The sequence below is a fragment of the Arachis hypogaea genome, chromosome 16 (genome assembly GCF_003086295.3).
Source record: "Arachis hypogaea cultivar Tifrunner chromosome 16, arahy.Tifrunner.gnm2.J5K5, whole genome shotgun sequence".
NCBI classification, from domain to species: Eukaryota; Viridiplantae; Streptophyta; class Magnoliopsida; order Fabales; family Fabaceae; genus Arachis; species Arachis hypogaea.
Genome location: NC_092051.1, coordinates 110,812,421 through 110,820,381, shown reverse-complemented (window position 1 = coordinate 110,820,381; position 7,961 = coordinate 110,812,421). Strand labels below are relative to the sequence as shown.

General features: G+C 39.6%; 1 non-coding gene across 1 annotated transcript; it reads left to right on the top strand.

Moving 5' to 3' along the window:
* The first annotated feature begins 7,314 nt into the window (after positions 1-7,314).
* On the top strand, positions 7,315-7,422 carry LOC112761203 (small nucleolar RNA R71). The gene has a single exon (XR_003181609.1). It is a non-coding gene; the product is annotated as a small nucleolar RNA R71 (small nucleolar RNA).
* The last annotated feature ends 539 nt before the right edge of the window (positions 7,423-7,961 follow it).

The window sequence follows — 7,961 nt, the reverse complement described above, 5'->3', positions numbered from 1 at the left end:
TTCAAACTCTGAACTCATCAAAGTTAATGGACATCGTTTGAAGCTATATCATGGCGAGAAGGTGACGAAAAACAAGGAGCTAGAAATCTTCCTCTTGGAGGATCCACTCACAGCAGAAGACTGAGCTAGTGGAGCGTCTAACTTACGGACGTTAAAGCAAAGTGCTAGGTGGGAGACAACCCACCATGGTATGATCGTTCCTTTCTTTATTCTTAGTTTTCTTTTTCCAATAACTCTTCTCTTTATTAGCACATTTAGTTTGCATCTGCATTTGCTTATTTTTAATTTTGTTTTTTAAAAAAAATTCAAATATTCGCAAACGACGCGACCGCATCGCTGACGCGACCGCATCGCCGACGCGTCCGCGTCGCATGTGGCTTAGAGAGAATAATTAGTCGAACAGAGAGTCACGCGGGAGCGTGGCTGGAGGCGTGCCTTTGGCGCAAATCATCCCACGCGACCGCGTGGGTGACGCGTCCGCGTCACCCACGCGGACGCGTGACTAGAAAATTGACGTAAGAAAGGGTGCACGACCGAAAGTTGTGCTAGAGTGGTGCTAGACTGGTGCTGAACGCACAAACCTTACCACGCGGACGCATGGCTCATGCGTCCGCATCATATCCCTATAGTCACCACTCACACGATCTCGTCGATCACGCGACCGCGTCGATCACGCGACCGCGTCACCCTAGATTTTGGAAAAAATAAGTTTTGAACAGAGAGTTGTGCGGACGCAAGGCTGCCCTCGCGCCAGTAGCACAAAACGAGTCATGCGTCCTCGTGACCAACGCGACCGCGTCAATTCATTTAAGCGAAAGTCGCGCGAACGCGTCTCCCACGCGTCCGCGTCGCCTGCGTCGCACAGCTTCTCCTAATTTGCCAAATATCTTATCTTTCCCTTCCCCAAATCCTACTTTTTCTTTTCCCCCTCATTATTTTCTTTCCTTCTCTTCCTCCTTCCTTCTTTCTCACTTTCTATTCTCTCTCTCATCACCATTAATAAGGTTTTTCTTTTCTTCCCCCTCCTTACTTTTCTATTCTTCTTAATTTATGTTCTCTTCTTCTTTTCTTTTTCTTTTTATCTTCATTATTCATGTTTTCTTTTTCTTTCTTTTTCTCTTTTAATTGGTGTTAGATATTTAGTAAGGGTCGTTATTATTCCTTATGTTTGCTTGTGGATTGTTGCAATATTGTTTGGCAATTATCTATCAATTTTTAAAGGGTTGCTTGCATGTTCAATTTCTTATTTTGAATAGCTTATCTACCATGCATGCTATGTGTTTCTGAAAAAGCCCGTATGGCATTGTGTACTATCTTTGGATTTCTTTTATTCTACTACTTTAAATGCCTGCTTTTCACAAAAATCCTTTTTATATTTTATTAATTTAATATAATTGTTATTACAAACAGGTTGTTAGTTTGAACTCTGTGGTAATTTAACATGGACATTAAATGCTTGATCTATGCTACTCATGTCTTTGTCTGCATGCCAATAAACACCTTGCATTTAATTGTTCTCCTATGCACTCCCTATATTTCTATTTATGATTTTTCACATGTAGTCATGACCATGTGTTAACATCATTTATCTTTTAATGTGCATTACTTACCACCTTTCCCATTCCCTTCCTTGCTCTACCCCTTAACATTTTGACATACTTTCTCTTTGTTCCCTTTCAGGATGGCCACCAAGAAAGGGAAGGAGAAAGCTACGCCCAAACCATCAGCAAGGAGAGGAACAAAACGAGCACTAGTGGCAGAGCCTTCTTCAACTGTAGTTAAACCCTCAACAAAAAGAATTAAGAGGATTATAAAGGTTGATGATAAAGATAAAGCCTTCCCAGCAAAGGACACTGCGCGATTTACCAATCGCTACTGTGAACAGATGTTCTCCATCCTGGCAGAAAGGAGCTACAACAACGAATTCCTTCTTATCCTCCCAAACCATATTGCTGATTTTGTTGAACCACAAATTGCACAGAGACAGTACAATTTCCTACAGAGACAGCCACGGCAGGTTAATCTTTCCTAGGTAGTCGAGTTCTACTCCAACTTCCACCTGCCGACCCTACAGTCTGTCTATGTCCGTCAGAAGCAAGTCCCCGTTACAGAAGAGGCCATTCAACGAACTTTAGATCTTCCCCTTACTCCAGAAGGACTGGACGCATTTCAAGAAGCTGCACTCAAGCGCCAGATGTACCAATTTGACTGGGACGCTGTTCTCAGAGTTATCGCCCTACCTGGCAGCAGATGGATCTACAGATACCATCGTTCCCGTCCTAAGGGAATATCGGCTTCTGCACTTACCTTGGAGGCTCGAGTATGGGCACAGATTATGTCCCATTACGTTTTTTCGAGCACTCACGAATCCTCCTTCACTGCAGACATGGCCGTTCTACTATGGTGCATCCTTACAGACCAGCCTCTGAACCTACCAAGACACATCCGGAGTGCTATGGGACACGTACAAATTGTGGGAAACTTACCTTTTCCCGCCTTAGTTTCAGATCTCGTCTCAGCAGCTGGAGTCTCCTACAGAGCTGGGGACACCAAAGCTATGCTTCCACGGGAAGATCAGTATGTCCCTAACGGGAAATACATCAGACCTCCAGCAGCCACTACAAGCCAGCCTACTGATCAGGCTGAAGAGATTCCTCCTTCAATACCAGAAGCACCTACAACAACTTAACTGCTCCATCAGATACTTGAAAGGTTGGATCGGCAGGAACACAAAGCAAAGCTAAGAGAGCGCCGTAACAAGCGCCGATTCACATACCTCAAGGAGCTACTTAAGGGAAAATACAGAGACTCAGACACCCCGGACTCCACTTCCTTTACCAGCACTAGGAGCCATGACGGTTCCGACTGTGGAGATACTGCTACCAGCCCACCTTTGTTCCTGACAGATGGTACCGAGGACGGTGCAAAGCCTTAAGTGTGGGGAGGTCGGTCAGTACCTGACTTCCAGAGGTAATTTGTCTTCCCTAACACCAATAAAATAGGATATTTAGTTAGTTTTTCTTTTGTAGAATAGGATAAATTGCATAGTAATAGGATAGTCGCATGCATGTTCTACTTGATTGAAAAGACAATAAGTTTCTTCTAAGACCCTATTTTTAGAACAAAATTTCACTAATTTTAATCTGAACATTTATGTTAAATCTGCTTGAAGTTGTATTTGGAACATGGTTTTTGAGCTAAAGAACACACAACCTGTGAGACTTTGAGCCTTTATACATGGTTACATTATTTAAACATAATTATTCTGTTCTTGTGTGTTTACTTCTCTATGATTGTAATCTGTATTTTGTTGCATCCTATATGTCCAATGTTTAATATATTTATATGTTTGCATATGATTGAGGCCATTATTTGTTTAGCTCACTTATCCCAAATTAAGCCTACCCTTTCAATTACCTTTGTTAGCCACTTTGAGCCTTTAAATCCCATCTGTTCTTTATTTTGCCACATTACTAGTCTTAAGCGGAAAAACAATTATACATCCTAATTGAATCTTTGGTTAGCTTAAGATAGAATTGTATATGTTAATTAAGTTTGGGAAATTGTGGGAACAAAAGATAATAAGAGAATGTGTCATGATGATATAATGGAAATTTGGGTACTTACTCATGTAAAATTATAAGAATTAAAAATCTATGTGCATTGATAAGCTATGTTTATTTTTATGTTCAAAAAAAATTTTAATAATTAAATAAGGGGACAAAATTACCCCAACGTTAAGTTAAGAATTCAAAGATCAATGCATGTATGATAAAATTAAAATGAAAGTTGATACATGAGTAAGGAATGTGAAAGAGAAATTTTGGGTAGCTAAGTATGAGATTTAAGTTATATAGAATGTACATATGTGTGGGTTAAAGCTTAGGTTAATTAAAGATTCAATTTATAAAGCTTACTTAACCATATGTGTATCCTTACCCTTACCTTGGCCCCATTACAACCTTGAAAAGACCTCATGATGTTTGCATTGGTATATTAAATGTTGTTGATTGGTTAGGTGAAGAACAAAAATTAGAAAGCATGATTAGAGAAGGATAGAGTAATCACCCTATACACTAGAGAGATTAGAGCATACATACATCATCAGTGAGGGTTCAACGCTTAAATTCTATGTTCCCTGCTTTCATGAGCTACCTTCTTGCATTTTTATATGTTCTTACTGTATAAGAATTGAATTAGTGGAATTTGATTTGTGATTGTCTTGAGAGCTTATTCACTTTTAACCAAGTGGAAAAAAAATCATATAATTGCATTGTATTGCATGAGTTTTACATGTTCCTACTCATTTATTTTATCTCCTTCAACTAAGCATGAGGACATGCTAATATCTAAGTGTGGGGAGGTTGATAAACCATTATTTTATTGTTTATATTGTGTTTAATTGTGTGGTTTTATCAAATCTTTACCCACTTATTCATTAAATAAGCATGCATTTATAATTCCTTCCTAAAAATACTTTATGATTAAAAACTTGCTTCCTAGAGACTTTTAACTTTGTATTTTAATTCTCCTTTATTCCATTCGATGCTGTGATATGTGTGTTAAGTATTTCAAGCTCTATAGGGCATGAATGACTTGGAGATTGGAAAGGAAGCTTGCAAAAAAATGGAAGGAACACAAGAAATTAAGGAGATGACCAACGAGAAGTGATGCGGGCGCATGGCTCACGCGAAAGCGCGATATAGAGGAAATTACAGTGACGCGGACGCATGGCTCACGCGACCGCGCGGATTGGAAACTGCACCAGTGACGCGAAGGCGTGGACGACGTGCACGCGTGGATAGGCAAAACGCTGGATGACGCGAACACCTGGATGACGCGATTGAGTGACATGTGCGATCTGCAGAATCTGTAGAATTTGCTGGGGGCGATTTTGGGCCCTGTTTCGACCCAGTTTTCGGCCTAGAAAAGCATATTAGAGCCAGAGAACATGCAGAGACCAAAGGACAACATTCATTCCATCTAGTTTTTGTTTTAGATCTGATTTTACCTCTCCTCTAGGTTTTCTCTCTACACATTCATAGTTCTTAGGATTTGATTTTATTGCTTTTTGGATTAGAACATTAAGAAGAGTTATTACCTCCGTCAAGACTTCGTCATTCTAGTTTGTTTCCTTACTAGTCACTTACTCTTTCATGTTCCTTATTTACTCAGAGTTACTCTTGGATTATTTCTAGAATTTATTTATACAAGAATTATTTTTATTTTAATTGATCCTTTTGATTATTATTTTTTATGTCTTTCAGTATTTCTCTTCCTTATTTTGTGAAATTTACATTCATAATGAGCGAGTAGTTCCATAATTTGATTGGGAGATGATTGAAAGGAGCCCTTGAGTTGGGTTACTCAAGAGAAAAATTGTAATTGGATTTATTGTTAGATCGCCCTCTAGTTATTGACACTAGTCCTTCCCAAGGGAGAGGATTAGGACTTGTGACTAGAAATAGCTTTCCGACTTGCTTGACTTCCCTCTACTTAGTAAAGGGTAACTAAGCAGAATAACCTTCAATTATCAATTGATCTTTAGAGTACTCCAACAAGAATAGGGCTTCCAACTAATCTACTCCCAGTCAAGGCTTTTATTTAAAATTACATAATTTTTCTAATTTAAATTCTTGTTTATCAACTCAAACCACTTTTGAAAACATCTGATTTATAAAATAGCACATCTTTCTGAAACTCGTTGGGAGACGACTTGGGATTCATACTCCAAGTATTTTGATTTTAATTTTAATTTTGTGACAACCCTTCTAAATTGATAATTGGATTTTCGGTTGGTTAAGAACTGTACTTGCAATGTATCTCTTATAATAATTTCTTAACTCGCCAATTTCTGCCACGTCAGTCCACATCAATCATAGCTCTTGCTGTGGCTAGGAAGGGTCTTCCAAGGATGATGGATTCATCCTCATCCTTCCTAGTGTCTAGGATTATGAAGTCAGCAGGGACGTAAAAGCCTTCAACCTTCACTAAGACATCCTCTACAAGTCCATAAGCCTGTTTCCTTGAATTGTCTGCCATCTCTAGTGAGATTCTTACAGCTTGTACCTCAAAGATCCCCAGTTTCTCCATTACAGAGAGTGGCATGAGGTTTATACTTGAACCAAAGTCACACAGAGCCTTCTTAAAGGTCATGGTGCCTATGATGCAAGGTATTAAGAACTTTTCGGGATCTGATTTCTTCTGAGGTAATTTCTGTTGAACCAAGGTATTCAGTTCATTGATGAGAAATGGAGGTTCATCCTCCCAAGTCTCATTACCAAATAACTTGGCATTCAGCTTTATGATTGCTCATAGATACTGAGCAACTTGCTCTTCAATAATATCTTCATCCTCTTCAAAGGAAGAATACTCATCAGAGCTCATGAATGGCAACAGTAAGTTCAGTGGAATCTCTATGGTCTCTGTATGAGCCTCAGATTCCTTTGGTTCCTCAATAGGGAACTCCTTAGTGGCCAGTGGACGTCTATTGAGGTCTTCCTCAGTGGAAATCACTGCCTTTCCCTCCTCTACAGGTTCGGCCATGTTGGACGTGTTGATGGCCTTGCACTCTCTTTTTCGATTCTCTTCTGTATTGCTTGGGAGAGTACTAGGAGGGATTTCAATAACTCTTTTACTCAGCTGACCCACTTGTGTCTCCAAATTTCTAATGGAGGACCTTGTTTCAGTCATGAAACTGTGAGTGGTCTTACTTAGATCAGAGATTATGGTTGCTAAGTCAGAGAGGCTCTGCTTAGAATTCTCTGTCTGTTGCTCAGAAGATGATGGAAAAGGTTTGCTATTGCTAAACCTATTTCTCCCACCATTATTATTATTGAGGCCTTGATTAGGCTTCTGCTGATCCTTCCATGAGAAATTAGGATGATTTCTCCATGAAGGATTATAGGTGTTTCCAGAGAATTCTCCCATGTAATTCACCTCTTCCATTGCAGGATTCTCAGGGTCATAAGCTTCTTCTTCAGAGGAAGCTTCTTTAGTACTGCCGGATGCAGCTTGCATTCCAGTCAGACTCTGAGAGATCATATTGACGTGCTGAGTCAATATTTTATTCTGATCCAATATGGCATTCAGAGTATCAATCTCAAGAACTCCTTTCTTCTGAGTTGACCCATTATTCATAGGATTTCTTTCAGAAGTATACATGAACTGGTTATTTACAACCATCTCAATGAGTTCCTGGGCTTCTGCAGGCGTCTTCTTCAGATGAAGAGATCCACCAGCAGAGTGGTCCAATGACATCTTGGATAATTCAGACAGACCATCATAGAATATACATAAAATGCTCCATTCTGAAAGCATGTCAAAAGGACACCTTCTGATCAATTGCTTGTATCTTTCCCAAGCTTCATAGAGGGATTCACCTTCCTTCTGTCTGAAGGTTTGGACTTCCACTCTAAGCTTGCTCAATTTTTGAGGTGGAAAGAATTTGGCCAAGAAAGCATTGACCAACTTTTCCAAAGAGTTTAGGCTTTCTTTAGGTTGTGAGTCCAACCATGTCCTAGCTCTGTCTTTTACAGCAAAGGGAAAAAGCATAAGTCTGTAGACCTCAGGATTAACCCCATTGGTCTTAACAGTGTCACAGATTTACAAGAATTCAGCTAAAAACTGATGAGGATCTTCCAATGGAAGTCCATAAAACTTATAATTCTGCTACATTAGAGAAACTAATTGAGGCTTAAGCTCAAAGTTGTTTGCTCTAATTGCAGGAATTGAGATGCTTCTTCCATAGAAGTCAGAAGTGGGTGCAGTAAAGTCACCATGCATCTTCCTTGCATCTCTACCATTGTTGTTATTTTCGGCTGCCATGTCTCCTTCTTTTTCGAAAATTTCTGTTAGGTCCTCTCTAGAGTGTTGTGCTTTAGCTTCTCTTAGCTTCCTCTTCAGATTTCTTTCAGGTTCAGGATCAGCTTCAACAAGAATGTTCTTATCCTTGCTCTTGC